We start from the raw sequence: 22,107 nt of genomic DNA, 5'->3' as shown, positions 1-22,107 counted from the left end.
GGAAAGAGAGTCCTTTTGTAATGTAAATTTAATGGGCCAGATTCTGGCCAGATACACATTTCCTGTGACTGAGGAGGACTGAAACTAGTGGGAGTTTTTTTTTTTCTCATTGACTTGAATAAGAACAGGATCTAACTTTATTGTCTTTGCAGTTGCTTTCCTGAAACAGTACATGTTTTACCCAGAGTCACGAGGTGGGGTTACAAAACTGGATGACTCCAGAGACGGATCATTTTACAGTAGCGCTGTCGTTCCTTAAATGTATGCACCTTGAAGACAGAATCTAGTTGCTTTTGAATCCCATCCAGTCCAATCTCAATCTCTGTTTGTTTCGATTATGGAATGCAGCATTTTCTTTAGAGCAATTTCCATAAATCCAGATACAGATTGCCTGCTTCTGGTCAGCTCATTACAAACAGAAATATCCTAGAGCTCAGTAACCTGTTCTAAGAGGACAATGCCATTAAAAGCCCTGAGTTAATGAGAAGTCCATGGCATACATTTGATAAGCTTTGTCATTCTTTTGTCTGCAGATCATAGACCCTGCATTTTAATTTACTATACATAATGCTTTCTTAATGAGTTCCAGCGGATAGCCATTGAAACATGCCACTGCAGCTGCCAGGATGATTATGAAAGAGAGTCCGTTATTTGATTTACGTGATATTCTGTTATGGTAACTAATATTTGCAGACAGGGTACAATAGAGTAAGAAAAAACCCTCCATTTAGACTTTGGTATCTCAGGACTAAGGTGCTAAATCAATTTATTTTGCTTGTACGTGTGCAAACTGCTAATTGAAAGCTAATGGAATTATATGCGAGTGTTCAAAGTCATAAGAGACTCCTGTTTGCTTTGTACAAGGAAGTTCAAGTAAAACCAATAATACTACCAGGATTTTTTTTAATGCAAATGAGTTTCCTAGTACAGTACACTGCAGTATTTTACAGTGTAGCCCCCAAAATAAATACAGATGGAAAGGGAATTTAAAATAACAAAAACAGATGGACAGAAGCTGCAATGCTGCAGTAGAAATAATGCTTTACTGATGTTGTCTAAGAGATGAATTTTTGGGGCTAAGTTGTGCTTAATACTAATTCTGCGGCATACTCCTCTGGGCGAAATTTATTCACTATCAACTGCACTGTACTTTAGTGTGTCTTTCTGCTCTTTGTTACGTGAAGGTACATGGGAGCTCATTTTACAAGATGAAATGCTAATGTGTCTTCCTAGAGAGTCAGTGTTTTTTAACCATTATTTAAAATTATTGTTACTGTTTTTAAAGTTGTGATGGGAAGTAGGTGATGGAGCAACCATGTGTGCTACACAGCAGACAACCATATACCACATAGACCAAAACTGTCAATTAGAAGTGGTCAAGTTTTGGTTACTAATTATTGTTCAATATGGGGTAGGCTAAGAGCATATTTAAATATATGAGTCTGTAGAATTTAAGTAAGTGTAGAAGTTTTTATTTGTATCCCTCCTGCTTCACCCCCCCCCCCCCCCCCTTGTAACAATGGCTATTTCATGGTTCTCCTCAGCCTGACACATCATCATCTTTGGTATCTGTAGCATCTTAAATAGATTAGGAGCTGTTTCAATGTAGGATGTAATAGGGTTATTGGTTGTAACCATGCTGGTCTAAGGACATAGGCAAGCAAGGTTCTTTGAGTAGATGTGATATCTTTTATTATACCAACTAAATATCTGGAAAAAAGTTCTTTGCAAGCTTTCAGGCACAAACACCCTTCTTCAGGTACTGGGAGACTCTGCTGTTGTTCTGAGTTCTTCTAGGTAGAGAAGAAGGTAGGACCAGATGATCTTCATCCGAGAGTGCTGAAGGAGCTGGCCGAAGTCATTGTGGAACCCTTGGCAAATTTCGTCCACAACTTGTGGTGCTCTGGATAAGTCCCTGATGATTGGAAGAGGGCCAGTGTTGTGCCCATCCACAAGAAGGGCAGGAGGGAGGACCCAAGTAACTATAGGCTGATCAGCCTAACTTCCATCCTAGGGAAAATCCTAGAAAAGTTCATCAAGGAGTCTATCTGTGATAAGCTTGCAGAAGGTAAGATTCTGAATGACAGCCAGCATGGCTTCATTGGGGGCAGGTCTTGCCTTACCAACTTCATCTCCTTCTATGACCAGGTAACTCACCACCTGGACACGAGAGAGCAGGTTGCTGTTGTATACCGTGACTTCCAAAAGGCCTTTGATCTAGTATCCCATGATGTCCTTGCAAGAAAATTGGAGGATTGTGACTGAGACAGTCAGGTGGGTGAGAAACTGGCTGCAGGATAGGACCCAGAAAGTTGTAGTGGATGGATTTGTGTCATGCTGGTGAGAAGTGGGCAGTGATGTCCCACACGGTTTGGCGCTTGGTCCAGTACTTCTCAACATCTTTATTAACGATTTGGATGTGGAGATGAAGAGCTCACTGGCCAAGGTGTGGACAACACCAAGTTATGGGGAAGTGTCATCATGCTTGAAGATAGGCTGCAGATACAAGTGGACCAGGCTGGCAAGTTGGGCGCACTGGAATCTGATGAAGTTCAATGTTGAGAAATGTAAAGTGTCCACCTTGGGATAAGTAACCCCCAACACACCTACGAGCTTGATGGCACCAACCTGACCAGCACTACAAATGAAACAGACCTGGGGGTAATAATAGACCACAGTATGAATATGAGCCGGAAGTGTGATGCTGTAGCTAGTAGGGCAAATAATACTCTGGCATGCATCAATTGATGCATCTGTAACAAAACCGAGGAGGTGATTCTTTCACTCTACTCTGCACTGGTGAGGCTGCAGCTGGAGTACTGCATCCAGTTCTGGGCGCCACACTTTAACAAGGATGTGGACAAGCTCGAGAGAGTCCAAAGAAGAGCCACCCGTATGATCAGAGTCTTAAAAGGCAAGCCATACGAGGAAAGGCAGTGGGATCTGGGACTTGTCAGCCTGAGGAAAAGAAGGCTTAGAGGGGGCCTGGTAGCAGCTTACCGCTACACTAGGGGAGTACATCAAGGGCTCGGTGAGCAACTGTTCACCCGGGCACATGAGGGGAAAACCAGGAGTAATGGCCACAACTCCTGGAAGATCGATTCAGGCTCAACATTAGGAAAAACTTCTTCACAGTCAGGGTGTCCAGACAGTGGAATAAGCTCCCTCCAGAGGTGGTGCAGTCACCTACCCTGGAAATCTTCAAGAGGAGACTAGACAGTCACCTTGCTGGGGTCACCTGACCCCCAGTTATCTTTCCTGGTTGGTGCAGGGGGCTGGACCCGATGATCTTCCGAGGACCCTTCCAGCCTTACACTCTTATGAATCTAAAAGTATGACAAAAGTCTGTGAAAGTGTAAATAGGTGGAAGTTTGCAAGACAATGTGTAGAGATGGGAGGGGAAGTGGGGAGGCAGGGAGTGGGGGATGTGTGAAGGAATGCAAATGGTAAGTTACAGCCAGGTACCTGGAGAATCAGATGTCAGGCAGGTTGCAATGTGTCATAAATCCAATGTCTATCTTGAGTCCATGATAATTTTTTTTATCCAGTAGATTTATGAAGTGAAGTTCTTAGATGTGTCTACAAAAGATGTTTTGTAAGTTCCTTTTGAGGATTAGAACTGAGAGATCGGGGAGGGAGTGGTTGTCTCGTGACAAGTGTGCCCCCACAGGTAATTGGATATTTTTGTCTTTGATGGATTTTCAGTGTGCATTCATTCTGGTATGCAGTTGTTTTTTGGTTTCTCCTACATATTTTCCATCAGGGCATTTGGTGCACTGGATGAGATGCATTACATTTTTGGAGGTGTACGTATAAGATCCAGGAATGGTGATGGTTTTGTTGTGGGGTGTAGTTATTGTGGGAGTGGTGATGTGTTGTCAGGATGTAGTAAGAGGAGTTTATTATACCTATTAATAAAAATATGTTGTGATCTGTTTGACACTTTCATTTTAGTCTTGTTGGATGTGTGCATCAGAATAATGGAATTGGTGGGATTAAAGATCAAAGCCATGAAACACAATTTTCAAATTTAGCTGCCTAAAATTAGACCCCATAAGTAGCCATATGCACAAAGGGACTAAATTAAAATGGAACAGGCAATTATAGTTACAGTATTTTTTTGACTGCATGCAAGACTGTGTAACCTTAACCTTCTTTAATGGAAAGTGGGGAGGGAGGGGGAATGTGGTGGCCTATTTATTTTTAGGGGTTTTTTTTTTTGTTTTTTTTTTAAAGCATAGCGAAACTCCCCAGAAATCCCATCATGTGGTGACATGTTGACATTTGAATGGGTTATTAGCAGGTTGGGAATGTTTAGATCCACTATTGTGTAACTGTATGGCATAACTGATAGCAGTCAGAGGCTGAACCAGAAGTAGAGATGACAAGACACTTTGCCTTTGGCTTTCACAGATATTTGCTGTCAGTAGTGAAATGGGGAGATTGGGGTTTCTGGCTTCCATTCTAGGGCCTGGAGAATATTGTGCTCTAGTTGTCAGAAGCTATTTTGTCCCCTCCATCCGAGTGCTAGCCCCAGTTCCAGTCTTCCAAGCTTCTCCTTTGAATTCCCCTTCCATGGCTCCTTGCTTCAGTCTCCTTCTGTGGGCTCCTTATGCAGTTGTAGCCTTGTTCCTTTCCCATCCAACTCCCAATCTCAGTTTCCTTGCTGGACTGGTTTCATTTTCCCTTCTTCTTTAGGAACCTCACCTCAACTCTCTTTGCACGCACCGTTTCATTAGCAGTGATTTTTATTCCATCCTCATTGCAATTGAATGCAATGGCTTCCTTCTCTGCACTGCCTAGGTGCAAAGAGGAGAACTGAGAGCATGGCCTTGGTTTTAGTGCCTAGTATTACAGCAGCCAGGAGCAGCGACTGCAGGAAAATTCTTGGTCATATCTTTCAATGCCTGAGCTAGACTGAATTGTGTGCTGGTGGAATTTTCAGTTTTAGCTACCAAACATCTATCATCTCTACTGAAATATCTGCAAGCTATTTTTTTTCTCATAAAATAAAGACAAAAGCATATTTCCTCCTTATCTCATTCTGTGAAATGGCTGAAAAATGTTTTGCTGTGTGCGGGGAGGGGAGTGGGGATCCTTTGAGGCAGACACCCAGCACAAAAACTTTCAATCTGAGCAGTTAAAATTTGGCAAAGATATAAAACCCTGTTTTTAGTGGGGGGGTTTAATGGAAAGTATAAGACAAGCCAAACTAATTAATTATAGGTGCATTATGCCCTATGCCTATAATATATGTCGGGGTGGGGGGGAAGGGCATACCAAGATATTTGTAAGAATATATATAAACAATTTTGTTTGTTTTTCCATCAATAAGAACATATTGTTGAGGTTGTATTTCAGAAACAGAAAAATACATTTTGGAAATATGTGAGCTAATAGACCATGCTGAGCTTCTAATTTATTCCCATCTAGTGTTTATAGAGATAATTAGAAAAAGATTGCTTTAAAGTAACAGCAATAAAAATGAGAACTCTTTAAAACTCTCATTTATAAAGCAGGTCGCTTTGCACTTGTTTGCCTTGAAGAATTTTGCGATATTTGTACGCTGACTTACCATCTGTCTTTCTTGGCAAAACAAAAGGAAAAAAAAAAGACAAAATATGTAGGCTACGGGTTAAATATTATTAATAGTATATTTTGCATGTGATGGGGCACTTGTAATTATCAGTGACCATGTGTTGCGTGTTCTTCACGAGGCGTGCTTTCATGCAATATGAAAGGCTATACAAACTCCCTGAAACTTTCTAGTTAATTCCTAAATAAAGCAAGCGCTGGCATCAGAGAAAATTCTAGTTCCCTGTTAGGTAGTTCTTCTGTTTATCAGCAGACTCTCTCTATGACTGAAGAAGGGTGTTTGTGCCTGAAAGCTTTCAAAGAAGATTTTTTCCAACTATTTAGTTGGTCTAATAAAAGATATCACATTTACCTGAAGAACCTTGTCTGTCCTGGTACCTTGTACAGAATCCATAGTTTTGGTCTTGATGATTTGTTTTTTGTTGAAACAAGTAGAACCATGCATACTGTTTGCAACATGAAATTTGGGCGTAATGACAAAATGGCCACTTTTATGCACAATGGCATGACGCTGACTGTGCAGTCGCTACTGTGCAGTCATTTAGTACTTGCATACACAAGTACTAAATGACTGCAGTAACTGGATTTACTGTGTGGTAGCATTGCCAAATGGCTTTTAGGTGACACTGATTGTGCAGTAGCTCGTTACTACCGTGCCATAGCATCACATTACGTTTTGTGCCATGTGATGCTACTGCATAGTAATAACGACTACTGCACAGTCAGCATCCTATGTAGATGCGGCCACTGACTCTACCAGATATGGTATCGTGCTTGGATCTGTATGCATCAATTCCTGAAAGGAAGCATCAGTGCCCAGCTAAATATATAAATATTGAAGTCCAGGAATTTTTAGGCAGTGTTGCAAAGCTTTGGTGACTCTTCTTAAATTTCCAGCAGCAACCAAAAAGCTGTTTCTTAGCAGTTCCAGCCAGTGTCCAACTAATTGAGTTTCTGTCCTTCCAACAGATAGACTAAATAAATAGTGACATTTTCTGTCCTATGAGCAGCAGAGTCCGAGGAAAACACTTCTCTCTAGCATTGGAATAGTCTTTAGGATTACTACCTCTGGCTGCCAAGCTTTCACTTGTTAACAGGGATGTGTGTTTGCGTATGGGTGAAGCTTGTAGATGTTTTTTTCTTCCCCGAGACTAACAGCTTTGTATTTGGTGTTTGTTTGTTGGCTTATATGCAAATGTGTGAAGAATTTTCCAGCCACAAAATATCTGCTGTAGTTGGACCTCTGTGGGGAGGTGGTGGTAAAAGGGGGCAGTAGCATAGCTGAGCAGGTGTGACTACAGCAGCAGCCCTGGGTCTCACCTTTGTGTGTGGGGGGTGGATGGAGAAGGTGGTGTACAAAAATAGCCAAGACCACAGCAGTGACTGACTGCCCGTCTGGGATTGGCACCACAGCAACTGGCCCTGGGCATCATGCAGCTGTCTCGGGTTCACTGCTGCTTAGCTATGCCTCCAAAAGCATTGTTTCATGCCTGAAAAAACCCCCTCTATATCTATAAAGATATTATGCAATGAGGGTTTGGCACAATAGTTCTAGACAATGCAGGCTTTGTATTTTAAAAATCTCCTTTCAGTCTAAATCAGACTTTTGCTTTAGTTTTTCATGGACCTTCTGCCCTGACTGTTACCAAATGCAAAGTCCTTGGCATTCTCTATTTTTATTGTAGCTGGTGTTGCCTATGGCAATTAGCTGAAGACCGTTTTCCTCTTCTCCTGCATATCAGAGATGCTGTGGACTATGATAGCCCAAGCCAGTTGGTGGTTGAGAGACAAACGAAAAATAAAATTTATAATCCTGATGGGTATTAACCTGAGGAAAGCCCATGGTATATTTTAGAGGTTGTGATGATAAAGGATGCTCTGATGATCTGCTTGACTAGAATTGCAACATCCATTCTACAGCACTGGAAAAGCCTACTCATTATTTTTCTTAAAGCATAAAGGTATTTTGATTAGTTTAATACTGCTCACAAGATTGCTGGATGTGACAGTTCCTGGGTTTGATGCTGCTTTAATTAAATAGCCTGCATATAGCTGGGGGAAGGAACGGGGGAGGGAAACTTCAGTGGCTCTTATTGCAGATTTGAGAGACAGGAGGGAGCTCTTAGAGGAAATCTGGAGTCCCCTGCATGGATCAGAAGCATAACATAAAAATGCTTCCAGAGCAGGAGAAAAATATCTTGCAGTGAGAAACTTAAAGAACTCAATCTGTTTAGTTTATGAAAAAAGAAGACTGTGCAATGATTGGATTGAAGTGATAAGAATCTTCAAAGGAAAAGAAAGCAGACTGCTGAAGGGCCTTCCATAGTGTGGGGAAAGGAATAATAAGAACTAAGGGCTGGAAGTTAACTCGGATGCATTCAAATGAGAAATAAGTTGTGCATTTTACCAATGGGGGGTAATTACCCACTGGAACAAACTATCCACAGAGGTGGTGGGTTCCCTATTGCTTGATATCTTCTGATCAAGACTGGATATATTTCTGGAAAATAGGCTTTAGTTGAACACAGGTAGTAAATTCTCTGAAAATGTGCTCTGCGCATAAAGAGTAAATGTAGAGAATTTATGCTGCGTACATCAAAAAACATTAATCTCTGACTTAAGTGAAAATCAGTTTTCATATTCAGCTTTCAGTGTGTATAGCATTTCCATAGTGAGACATGAATAAAAGAACAAAACCTGATGTTAAAAATGGCTCCAAGGCTTTGGCTATCATGTGATGAATAGAGTTATTAAAGGTAATAAGTTGTAGGAGTCTGTGAAGAGGTGATATCTAAAATGAATTTAGGAAGTTCTAGAGGAAGAAGATGGACATGACAAGAAGGGTCAGGCATGGAGCGTGACCCTTCAGAAGTGATTTGCCTGCTACTCAATCAGAGGAAAAAGTGTTCAGATGTTTAACATTTACAGTAAGAGAACTGGAGGCAGAAGGTATCAGGAGGTTCCGTGTTCAAGACATTAAAGAAAGATGAGAATCCAGAGCCACAGTGAAAGCCACTATGATGGGAAGAGGAGACTCTCTGAACAAGACAAGGAAGCAGCCCTAGGATACTTGTGGAAGGGTACTGCTAGCACACAAGCCAAATTGAAAACATTTGGTGACAGGAAGGGTCATGCAAGACTTTTTTTAGCAGGGTAAAAGCACCTTTTTAGGGGGACTGCAGAGAGATCTAGTGGAGATAATGGTTATAGCAGGAACAAGGATAAGGAAGCAAAAGATGATGTTATAAAAGGAAATATGCTGATGAAGAGGTGGTTTCTTCATAAAGTTGCTCCTGGCTTTAATGTAACTGTGGAGATGTGGAATTGCTGCTAGATCTAGAGGGAATCCGTTAGTTTGTCATGATACAGCCATGGGACAGTGTCTATCCTTTTGTCTTGAAAAAAGATGAGTATGACAATATCACAGCATTCAGCAGGGAAAAATGGAGAGACACAATGTTGGAGAAGTGGCTGAATTAGCAATCAGTAGTGAGGAACAGGCACGGCACCTCAGCAGCACCTTCAGTTTAGGACTTCATTACCTGGAGAAGATAACAGAATATAGTACAACAAGCATTCTTCCACTGGACCCATTATATAATCATCACTAAACCATATCAATGTCTTTCCCTGGCAGTTGAAGATAGACTAGAATCTATATGTCCAGGTGGGGCAGGGGATTGCTTTTGCCTGAACACGTATGAATTTGCTTGTATGAGAGGTGTGGAGTCCTGTGACATGACATGTACTAGGGCAGGGGATTGCTTTTGCCTGAACACGTATGAATTTGCTTGTATGAGAGGTGTGGAGTCCTGTGACTTGACATGTACTAGGGCACCATGCTATTGTTCTGCTGCATGGCACTAGATCAGATAACAAGTGTCCTTGGAGAGATGGCACCATGCTGTCGCGCAAGTTGCCAACACTTACGAGAGGGACCACGACATAGCACAGTGGCTCATTTTACTCATTGCTGTAAATGAAGTATCTTTATTTGCCTGGGGGGAGACTTTGGTTTGGTGTAGGGCTGCTTGAATGGATTTAGAAGCTGCAAGATACTTTGCAGTGCACCTATAAGGAGCACAGGACAGCCTAGTCCACCATATGTTCATGTTTAATAGCAGTTTATAAGTCTGTGTATTTTGCCTGTGGGATAACTGAAGACTCTGGGGTCATGTAAATTGAAACAATGCAAAGTTTATTGTGCCTTTAACTGAATTTAAATACCTAGAAACAAGCACAAGGGGATTCTTACCAGTTGCAGTTATTGGTATTAATAAATATTTGCGTAATTGAATGTGATTTAATAAAAACAATTTATTTCTAGCCTTTTGGAGTGGGAGTGAGACTCCCTGGAGGAAAGGAAACAGAAGGGGGTTAATCAGAATAGCTCTAACCTGCTCTCCAGTGCAATGTTGAAAAAAGGCAGGCTAACTTGCTCTGACAGGTGGGTCTAGGGGTTTTTCTTATGGCGTTTATAGTAGAAAAGAGAACAGAATCCCTATGCTAGATCCCTCCTTCCAGTGCAGCCCACAGACAACCAAAGTTACCTTTTGAACTGATTCCTTAGAGGTGGGGAAAAGTTAGGTCATTGAATTTAATAGCAAATCTCCCATTAATTTTAATAAGGGTAAGAAAGGATTGTAGGAGTTTCTTCACTCGTAGTAAATGACAACTCTCCCCATTTTAGTAGTAGCGCTGTGGTGGTGATGGTTAGGGGTCTACGTTAGGAGGCAGCTGGCTGATTTTTCAGGTACATTGTGGGGCCGTCTGCCATTTTCATAGGCTTATTGAAGTTATTGGGTGATCGGTTATTAATTTCAGTAAACTCAGGATTTCACCTACTATGTGTATTTTCATATTTATATATTTTATATCTCTACTTTGTGTACAAATATTAGATAGTCATATTAATATTGTAATTCAGAAATATGTGCAAAACTGAGTCTCCTCTACATATGAAGTTAAAGGTGCAATGAGATCTAATAGATTTCATAGACATTAGGGCTGGAAGGGACCTCATGAGATCATCGAGTCCAGCCCCCCTGCCAGAGGCAGGAAGTCTGCAGGGATCAGATGATTCCAGCAAGAAAAACATCCAGCTGCCTTTTGAATGAGTCCAGAGTAGGTGCTTGCACCACCTCTGGGTGGACGTCTTTTCCAGACCTTGGACACTCGAACTGCTAAGAAGTTTTTCCTTATATCGAGTCTGAATCGGCTTTCTAAAAGTTTTTGGCTTTTAGACCTAGTTATTCTTTGGGGAGTCCTGGTGAACAACTGTTCTCCCAGATCCTGATGTAGCCCCTTATATACTTACAGGCAGCCACCAAGTACCCCGTGAGCCTGCTCTTTGCCAGGCTGAAAAGTACCATGCCCTCAGCCTCTCCTCATAAGGCTTATTCTCTTGAATTTGATCATGTACATGGCTCTCCTCTAAACTCTCTCAAGCGTATCCACATCCCTCCTGAAGTGGGGGGCCTAAAACTGGACACAGTACTCCGCGTACGACCTCGCTAAGGCCAAGTAAAGCGGGAAGATGACATGCAGTTCACACATGTGCATGGCAGGAGATGTGATTGTGGAATAGCACATTTGATCCCACCACATCTTATTGCTGATGCATGGGGAGTCCCATCCTAGGCTTTAATCCTGGGCTTTAATTTAATTAGACTCCCATTGTGTCTTATTGCTGGTGCAGAGGGAGCCCAATCCTGGGCTCCCCTGCACCGGCAAGTTCCCCGTGGCTAGGAGCCCCATGCATGCCAGTTATGGGGCTTCCAGCTGTGGGGGCACCTCACATTCCTGGGGCTAGATGATAACTGCAGGGAGGTCCTCCCCAGAGGATCACAGTGATCCACCAGACCCAGGGGTTTCCCACACCCTGGTGCCCTACAGATTGTGGCAGCCATTATCCCCGGGTTCTGGGAGTGCAGGAAACCCCTGGACTCTGGGAATCATAGCTGCAGCAATCCTTAGGTCTCAGGGTTGCAGAAAACCCCTGGACTGTAGGGATCATGGCTGCTGGGATCCCTAGGATTTGGGGGTTTTGCATTGAGCAGAGTGCACCCCTGTGACTGGCAGCCCTGTCAACTGACATGGCTCCCAGCTGCAGGGGAGCCCCAATACACATGCAAATTAAAGCTCAGTAGCAATCTGCTATAAAGTTAGTACACATTTTTGAGATTTAACTTTATAGCTGGTTGGAGCGTTTTATGATGTGATAGCTATTTTGCACCTGTAGCTTTTCTTTCTGCAGAGGGGCGGCATTATTTAAGGGCGAAATCATGTCTGGCTGTGGTAAGCAGGGAGGCAGGGTCTGGACTAAGGCTAAATCTTGGTGTTTCTGGCCAGGGCTGCAGTTCCTTGGAGGCTGGGTACACCATTTGCTTTGCGAGGGCAATTATGTTGAGCAAGTGGGAACTGGAGCACCAGTCTATTTGGCTGCAGTGATATAATACCGGAAGGCTGAAATTCTGGAATTAGTTGATTACGCTGCCCAGACAACAAGAAAACTTGCATCCTTCCCCACCACATCCAGTTGGTGGTCCACAACATGGAGGAGCTGAACAAACTGCTGGGGGGAGTCACGGTTGCTTGGGGTGGGGTTCTCCCCAGCATCCAAGTAGTGCTGCTGCCTAAGAAAACTGAGCACCACAAAGTGAAACACAAGCGAAATCTGTGTGGGTTTGGACCTAGACTTGAAAAGGTTCATAACAGAGAAACCCAGGTAAATGTGCAGTACCTGTAATGTGTAGAGGGGGCCTAACTTAAATCTCTGTGCTAACATAAAACCTTATATACCCAGGATTGCTTGGAAGGAAGGTATGCATGTAGATATTTATGCATATGATTTCAGTCCATGTTGCTTTAATAACATCAACATGTTGTACGTAGACTGAGAAAAATTAAATTCCCTGAGGCTGTCAGTAAATACAGCAAGTCTGTATTCCATTACTTCCCCTCCAAAAATAACTTGTTTGAATGAAAGCACCTGGGCAAAGCTAAGGGTTATCTTTGGCATTGACATAATATGTCAGTATTTAAAAAAAAAAAAAATCCTTTTTTTATGCTTTGTTTTGGGACCAGAATAAAAGCCTTCAGAATTGCACAGCTACTTAAGAGATCAATTTTCAAGTCCGGATTTAAGGTCATTATTAATTTTTTATTTTAGTGGTGGCATTGAATACACAGAACAGGTTTGTTACCCAGTAATTAATATATTGTTTTGCTCTTATTGTTAGAATGGATTCCTTGCTTTAGTTAAAAGGAGAGAGTGTATCAGAAGCTGGCTGCAGCATCCAATTCATGTTGTGTGTGTCTTGGGATCAGACATGGAGCAATTTGGGGTTTCATTTGGGAAGGAGCTCTTCTGTAGTTAACGATCATAAATCTTTTTTACTTACCTTTGCAAAGTAAAGTGTATGGCTGTTAAAGTGTGACATTAGTTTCCTTTCAGATGAGTGCTCAGATAGTTCTCATTTAATCATGTGATGCTTGATGGTGAATTCTTTAGAAAACAAAAGAAAACCATCTAAATCTGCAGGAGCATTTAACAGTAATGTGATTGACACGAAATCTGTTATAAAACAGCGGTTGGCATTATGTTAGCCAACTATCCCTGGTAATTGAAATTCACAGTTAATTATCATTGCTGTTGTTGTCTATCCCTAGTAGTCCCTCGTAGTAACTATCTCTGGTAATTGAAATCACAGTTATTTATGTCTAATTTCAGTATTTCAAGGATTTCAGGGATAATATGACCAACTTGCTTAAACTTCCTTGTGAGGTAATGCTTTCATAGATATATATTTGGCATCATACCCTGTGCTCTGGATCTGGAAAGGGCATTCTTGAAGTGCCACAATGGTACCTGTGGAAATAGAACTTAAGTTCCTTAAGGGCTGTGACTTTACGTGCTGAATCAGAGGAAGTCAGTAACAATTACTGATGTGGGTCCTACCAAAAAGAGCCTTGCAGCATACAGCACAGAGTACAAATTAACATTTTTTAGGTGACCTGGCCATTCTGGAGAGAGGCACTGTAATCTACTGCAGCAGTTCTTAACCTCTTTGATCTCTCAGCCCACCTCCAGCCCCTCACCCAGATGCCATACTCATCTACCTCCCCACGACCAGCTTCCTTCAACCCCAAGTTCAGGCTCTACAGCAGGAGCAAGCAATTATTTCAGGTGGAGGGCCGCTTAACAAATTTTGATGAGCTATCAAGGGCTGCGAGGGTAGCTCTGTCCCTAGACAGGTACCCCGCCCTCTGGTCACCATTTTGGTAATAGATGTCCTACCCCTAACCTGTGACTTTTGCCACTGGAAGTTCCTCCCTTGTCCCAGCAGCACTCCTTTTGGGAAGAGGGGAGGGGGGGTTGCTATCTTGGAACCAGAAAAAATCCAAATCATATACTAAAAAAATCAAACATCTACTATAACTTATTTTGGTCCTGATTATGTCCAGGACAAAATATTGGTCCTGATCTTTGTGTGGTTGCATTGTGTATCTAGAGGCAATTAAATCAAAGCTCAAAATACAGTCTTCCTTTTGTATATTATGTGGGGGGGAGGTAAGAGGCTGTACATGGGGGTGTGGTTGGGGAGGGTGTGTGTATGGGATGTGGGTATGGTAGGTGGGGGATGTGGGGAAGGGTTGGGGTGAGTGTGGATGGGTGTGGGGGTGTGTGTGGGAATGGTGGGGGATGGGAGTATGTGTGGACTCTGGGGGGGGTGTTTGGGGGGATGGGGATGGGATGGAGTGTGTGGGAGGGTGTCAGTGTGTGTAGTTATGGTGGTTGGTGGGGGGTGGGAGTGTGTATGAGGACTGTGGGATGGTGTGGTTGTGTTATGGGGTGTGTGGAAAGGGGTGGGTCTGCCTGGCCCCATAGTGTGAAGCTCTCTGTGCTCCCACCCCAGTCCCCGGCCACAGGTGATGGCAGTGTCTGGGGCTAGCCCCGCTCTACCCCGTAACATGCCATTCCCGCCCAAGTGCCTGGCTACAGATGGCAGAGCATGGGGCCCATACCATGTGGCTCCCGAGTTCCTGCCCCAGTCCCTGGCCACATGTGATGGCAGTCAGTGGGGCCAGCCCAACCTAGCCCCATAGTGCACAGCTTCTACTCCCCTGTAGCAAGCAGAACCAGCTTGGTTGGGCCCCACAACGTGCAGCACCATGTGCTCCCGTCCCTTTCCCCCAGCGGGAGTCCCTGGCATCGGCCCAGTGCAGCCCTCACCTGCATTCCCAGGCTCACAGGCAGGGAGGCTGGGAATAGCCTTAGGGTAACTGGGCACAAGCTCTGCCAGACATAAGCTTCTTGTCTCTAGCTCGGGGCTGTGATGGATCAGGATCGGCTGGGGCGGGGGGTGTTATTTAGCAACCAGAGCTGTACCTTCTGCATGGAGGCACCAGCTTGCAGAGAGTCAGCGAGGGCCAGCACTTACGGAGAGCTCACAGGGGGGCCTTGCAGGCCAGATGGAATTGCCTGGCAGGTTGAATGTGGCCCGCGGGCCGTATTTTGCCCACCCTTGCTCTACTGCCTCTCTCCCTCATGGTCTGCTTAGCTGGCTTACTATGCATACACTGACCTTGACCTGTGCACTCTTGTTCCATAGAGGAAGCAGCATAGCTGTGTTCATTAAATAGTGAGCAAAGCAGTTAGAGCTAATTAGGTGTCCTGGAGCCCTGTGCTGGGCTGCTTACAGGAGTCCTGATGCAGGGAATGTTTGCAGGTGGTGGAGGGCAGCCACCTTTCCTTTTCCTGCTACACTGAAACCTGTTCACAACATTTTTATGGGCCGCTGTTTGAGAACTACTGGTCTAGTGGATGGGGCACAGAGCTGGGATTCCAGGGAGCCAAATTCAATTCAAATCTGCTAGGTGTCAGGTTTGGACAAGTCACTTCATTATGTGTCTCTGTTTCTTCTTTCATATTTTTCTGCTTGGTTCCTTAGACTGTGCGCTCAGCTGGGTGGGGACCATCTCACATGGCCACAATACCTAGCATAATGGAGTTTGATTTGGGGCTTTTTAGACATTGCTGTGCTATGTAAATAACACTAACTTTCAGTGAAATTGATGGCCCAAATATGTACATGCATAGATTCACTGGGAAAAGTAGTTTGTCAAATGGAAAAGGATGCAATGTGCCAGTGCAGAAGAAGATGGATGGAACAGTGGCAGTCTCCTTTTCCCTCCATAGTACATTTCCGGAACAACTGGACTGGGTTTAAATTGTTACTGGGTGACCTTGCTATCTTATTTTGAATTTACAGGGCCTGGCTTATAGGGCTTCACAATTGATTGAATGGCTGTCTAGGTCATGGGGCTGTGTCTTGAGAGAGACTGCTGCTCCAGTGCTTCCATCCTCTTCTCTGGGAGGGGTTATTTTCCTCTTCCTAGCTCTCTTGTTGGCAAGTTGTGTATCATGGAAGTTGCATGGCAGCAGTGTACCATGAGAAATAAAGTCCGTCTAGGAAATATGGTCCTTAGACTAGACAGCTGAACTTCAGGTCCCATAAGGCACTATGGTGGCATACGTGTGGTGTTTGGCAAGCCTTTTTAGTGTCCAGTTTTTCAATGGAGGTTGAAAACTGACACTCTTCACTGAACTTTTATTTAGTTGAAAACCCAGTTTTTCATTATAAATATTTTCAAGAAAATTTTTGGTCAATACTATAGCATCGTGTATTGTTTAAACCTGTACATAGGATTTCTTTTGGTTCTCCTGTACTTCAAGTAGTTAAGAATATCAGAAATATAGAAGAAAATAGCTCTCCATCTGGGTACGGTTTTACTATCTCCCTATGAAATCTGGACTTTCAATCTAGCTACTCTGGCCTGTAAGGGTTCAGTTTGCGAGATCTCAAAATTGAAAATGTTTAGAAGTCATTTGTAGGCATCTTATTAACTAATACCACTTTTGGAGCAGCAGGTTCCTGATGAAAAATCATACTGGCTTCCTCCTTAAGTATGGAAATATTGTAGTGTTTTGAACAAATGCTTAGAAAATTGAATTTGGCATTAATAACATGGAGCAATATTAGAAAGAAAACCCATCTTTGTGATTGACATTAAACATGGTAAGGGTGATATAGGATATCTTTCTTATCTAGAGCACCAGCTTGCAGTATACCAGTAGAAAGAAAATATGTGGTTATAACTGAAAGGCTAAAGTAGATTATGAATGGAAGAGAGAATGAAGTAGAAACTGAAGATTACTTTAGGGCCAGGGAATGAATCTTTCACTGAAACCTCAGCATTGAAATCCAAAGATTTAAAAATTAGTATTGATTGAAGTTGATAACAACAGTTTATCAGTTTTACTGGGCTTAAATTAAAGTTAATGAAAACTGAGGATATCAAATGATTTAATCTGAAAAACTATACCTAATTCTTACAAGATAAATAGTAAGAATGGAAATATTTCCCCATAAAGTGGCAAATATAAAATGTTCCTAAAGATATATGTATGTACAGCACCTTGGCCTACTGGCCTGAATGTTTCCTGAAAACTCTATAGTAGCTGATGGCAGACAAGGTTCTTTGGGTGAATCTGATATCTGATGTGTAGATGAGCAACATTTGAATCTTCAAGGCAAAGTAACTACCATATTTTCTCATACAACATATCCCAGAATATAATAAAATATACACCGTGTTTTTGAAAGGAGAATGAAGTAAAATAGATCTGTTCTTATAGTAACGGAGTTGCAACAGCTTGGGAGCTGAGCCTGCTCTTTTTTCTGGCTCTTGTAAATTGCTACAGATTTAGACCTTGTTTCACCCTGTACATGGCAGAACTTGCTCTTACTGTATTTCTCACATATAAAGTATATTCCAATTTCCAGCAGCTATTTTTAGGGAAAAAAAGGTGTCTGTTTTATGCAAGAAAATATGGCATTCTTTAAAGCATTGTTTTGAAGTGCTTGGGAACCTTGGGTCTCTGGAGGGGAAAAGATGCTTGGGAAGGCATTGAATGCTTGGAGGGTGATTCACTGCCTGAGCATGATGTTGGGGGTATTATTGCCTAGTTAGCCATAGTGTTTCCAAGATACTATCTAACAGAATCCCATTGTTCCAAGAGCTGTTCTCCAAGGGATGTGTAGTTGTAGGACTTCAGCCATTTACTGGCTCCTCAATGAAAGTCAAATTTTGCATTTAATTATAGGAAATAATGTTGGTCTTGTGTTGCCCCAGTAGGAGGTTGGGAAGCAGATTTTAATTTTGAGTCAAGATCTGTCTCTAGTTTTGCCCGTACTCCTGAAAGGGACTTGCCGTAACATAGTGTTTAGTCACCCATATAGCTGTGTCACCTGACTCATTTGAGAAGCAGCACCATGAAAGGAGAGGGAAGGGCAGGGAAATAGTAGCTCTGTGGAGATGACGTTTGTTTGTGGTGTGCTTCTGCACTGGTAGGTGTTCTGCATTTTGAGCAACTCTGTGGCTAACTACAGACAGTCAAAAAGCCTGAGGCTGAAGTGATTCATTTTTCGCAGGTTAGTCTAAGCTGCATAAATTGAACCAATAAGCAAGTGAACAGACATTCACTTTTGTTTCCAGAAATGTATCCACATGCCTGCAGTGACCCAGATCAGAAGCTGGGGGTGCTAGAGCACACCACCCTGCTCTGCTGGAACAGAAAGCTTGGGCCAAGGCTAGCCTGCCCACCCTGCTAGGGGGGCTTGTGGGGGAGGTGCAAAGCATCATGGGATGATGGGGGACTGTGAGTTAACTTGAATCTGGAGAGGATCTGGGACAGAAGTTCAATAAACCTATTTGGCCTAAATCAGTTAAATCTGATACTACATCCATCCAGGTTTATCTTTGGCCATTTTGCAAGCAGTTTATGTGCACTGAACTTCTGTTGTGTTACATATTTGAACTGGTTTCCAACCACTTATACAAGTGTATGTATAATTTCTGTCCCTAGCCTATATGAGCAAAGGAGCCTTTCCATTGTGGAGGGATAACTGAGGAGTTCTAGCTGTGACACATTTTAGGCTTCAGTTCTCTAAGATGCTGAGCACCCTTATCCTGCAGCAGTGATCTGAATGATAATTCCTTCCCTCCCATTAATTTCCTGCCCCTGCACACACCCATACAAACACACTTTTAAGGAAGTACTAGAGTAGAGTTTTGTCATTTATTCGTTCCTCTCCTTCCTTTCATGCACTAATGAACAGTGGAGCTGGGCAAAACAAGGAAGAGTTTTGTGTGGGTGTTTGTGTGCATGTGCAAGAGAAATTTGTCACCTACCATTTTCTTCAGAAAATTTTTTAAATTATTTTTTTTCAATAAATTCTATAAACTTTTACATTTTAAATCATTGAAAGCATTAAGAGTTTTTAGCATTGGTATCTACATTGACACCTACTGAAGTAACAAGGGCTGGTTATATGACGGAGGTAATTTTTCAGGCTCTGTGAAAATTCAAAGTCAGTATTGCAGCATTGCTTTGCAGTCAGTTTACAGGCCTTCTTCAGACTTTCTATAGAAACAAAAATGAAAATCAAGACTCTGAAAGACAAATGAGAAGTGCTTTGTGCCATTTTCTCAGAATTCTTCATGGTCCTGGAGGAATGCATCCAATGCTTTGGGAAAACATTGCTATAGGTCTTCTTTTTTTCTCCTTAGCAGGAAAATTCACAAGTCTTCCCTGGAAGGATTAACTGAAATGAATAATTTGTTTGTCAAGATTGTGTCTTTTCATCTTGCACAAATTTTAATGGTTCAGCATCCAACAGGCCTAGGTGAAAGGTTGCTGTTTCAATAAAAACATAAGATTGTCTGTCTGTCTGTTTCTCTCTTACCTCAACAGACCAAGAATATGATTTTTCTGACTTGGCTGCTTTGGGGCTAGTGAGAACAAGGATTTCAAAGCCACTTTATGGCCTAGGTCTTAAGGGTGGAAGCATACATGCTTTTTCAGCTACCGTATCTGTCCTAAGAATGTATCACGTACAGTGTGTGTGGATGCATTTATAGGAAGAGGTAGAAAGAAGTCTAAAAGAGGAACAGAATATCTGACGTGGTTTCTCTCAATATTTCCTTCTTTTCTATTAACCTTTATGTCATAACCAGTTTTATGTTTCTGGTCTTAATTAGAATTTTGAACACAGTTATGGAAATCTCATATCTATCCCCTAGTTGATTCTTCCACCTGATTTGGCATCCAGAAAAGCATTTCTTAGGAATTAATTATAATTGCTTTTGATGAAAAGCCAAGTTTTTTTGTTAACTGTTAATTCTTAGCGGGTTTAACATGTGATTAAGTAATGATGATAATCAATGTGAATGTCAGCTTTATATAGCTGGGATATGTTTATGTTTCGGATTTTAGGTGTGGTGTAGTTAGATGGCTATCTGGCTTCAGTGTTCTGTACAGAGACAGACATGCTATAGGAAAAACGAGACGAGAAGTTATATAGACAGGCTGTCAGCTTGAAGAAACTGAGGGACTGCTAGTACAATATAAGGTTACAACTACCAGTTTTTTAACCTATACAGGTAATGCTTTTGGCTGTTTTTGCATGGCTTTTCACAGCTGTGTTCAGGGAAGAAAAGTTGAAAGACCCTTTTTTTTGTCATTTCTTATGTTTGTCTCCTAAAAGCAAGTTACTTGTATGCAAATAAGTTTAGCTGTTTTGTCTTTCCAGGGACTTCTCCATAGGTTGAGTGGCAAGTTAGTTACAAGTGCTGTTCATTTCCTGAATCTCAGGTTATGAAAAGAGATGGGGTAAAGATAGTATATTCTAGTTCAGGAATCATCACAAGACAGCTCTGGGATTTGATCTGTGCTGTCAGGAAATGAACTCAAGCATCACACCATTGGGGCAGGAAAGGTGCTTTTTCCTTTTTCTTTCTGTGTAATTTGGTTTTATATGCAAGTTACCCAGGTATTGCAAAGAAATGTATATTTCAAAGCATTTTGTGTTCCCTTGACATGGATTGACAACCTAAGGAGATGGCATGCAAAATTAGAACTGGGTTTTGAACATCTTCTACCCACTGTGTAATTTTTTACTGCACCTGTTTGTGATTGCGTATCAGGAAAAGCTCTTACAAAAGGATGGTATTTTGAAAACTGACTTTGTAAAAAAAAAAGCCTTATGGATTTCCTCTCACCCATTTTGTATCAAGTGCAGTTAATTTACAAGTGAAAAGTTATTTTTTTTCCCCCTCTATCTGCCAGCCCTGCAAACTCAGATAGTGCCAGTCACGTTCTTGGATTGTTTTCAGTTGAGAGAGAGAGAATTAGAAAGACTGCATCATTCAGGACCTTCCTTAGTTCAGTTAGCAGAATTGTATACACCTTGTTTCCTAGTTAACTTTAATATTTACTAAACCCAGGTCATGGGTCTTAATGGGTTTGTAACCGGAGCTCATTTAGATTTTGTGTAAGCTTATAAATTGTCTTCAGAAAGAGAATGAAGTTTCCCCCTTCCTGCTGCCCATCATGAATGGTGCCAATCTGTGCAGTGTAGACAGACCCTGGAGTATGAACTAAATCACCTAATCCTCAAAGCTGCTGTCAGTCAGTCAACCAGTAGGTAACTCCAAAATACGGCTCCTTAGCCTCTTCTGAAACTGGGGTACAATGTTTCCTCATTTCCATATGATTTGCTGTTTGCTTTATCTTGGAATAGTCACTTGCTCTGTATTTTTTATTTTAACACCCATGTAAATGATCCTTCTCGATGTAATATATTACAGTATCTACTAGGCCTGTCTGAATAGGGAACTATTCAATTCGGATTTGGCCAATTCAGATGCCAGCGATTTGATTTGAAGATTCCAATTGCTTTTCCGATTCAATTTGGCTGAATCAGCTTTGGAAGATTTGGAGCCAATTCGGAGAGATTCCGAGATTTGGCCATAGAGTATAATGGGGAATCAATTAAATATCTATAATGTTGTTGTTTTTTGGCTGATTCAGATGTAACTTGTAGGGGTGGTAGCCTATGCTGAGGGCATGAAGCCTGCCAAGATTCAAGGTGATAGGTGCAGGGGTTTCTGGGAAACTGCACCTCAAATTCCTGGAAGCAAAGCACATGTCACGTGTGTATATTAAGCCACAGTGGGATGAAAACTGCAGGCTGTGGCTTGCCCAGTAGGCCAAGGGGTCGCAGTCTAGTGGCTCCACATCCTTGGCGAGGTAGGTAGCCAATGAAGCCTTGGAGCTATCTGCCCGAGGCTGGGGTCTGGTGCGTTTGGACCCCAGCATTGAAGCCATGCCCTTGGCCCACATTGGCAGTGGCTGGTATGGAGGAGACTGGCTGGTGCTGGTGCTGGTACCAGTGGTGGTACGGCAAAATGGATCCCCCTCTTCCACATCCCTTCGCCTCTGCCCTTTGGCCTCCCTGACTTTGTTTACCAGCACCTGCATCCAGTGATTGAGTGTTTTGGTGCTGCCAGTGCACATGCTCCCCTACACCCTTGGGTTGCACATGCCCGCCAGCATGTGGACCGTACTGGACCACAAGGGATCCAGCTGTCTCCTGATGCCCTCCT

General features: G+C 42.5%; 1 protein-coding gene and 1 pseudogene across 1 annotated transcript in view; both read left to right on the top strand.

Moving 5' to 3' along the window:
• The window catches only part of LOC102385662 (protocadherin Fat 3), a 641,364-nt gene that overhangs the window by 235,153 nt on the left and 384,104 nt on the right, over positions 1–22,107 (top strand).
• LOC102388752 lies at positions 11,880–12,343 on the top strand (annotated as a pseudogene).

This window comes from Alligator sinensis, unplaced genomic scaffold (genome assembly GCF_000455745.1).
Source record: "Alligator sinensis unplaced genomic scaffold, ASM45574v1 scaffold602_1, whole genome shotgun sequence".
Lineage (NCBI taxonomy): Eukaryota > Metazoa > Chordata > Crocodylia > Alligatoridae > Alligator > Alligator sinensis.
Note: the sequence above shows the minus strand (reverse complement) of the source record. Positions and strands in the feature narration are given on the sequence as shown.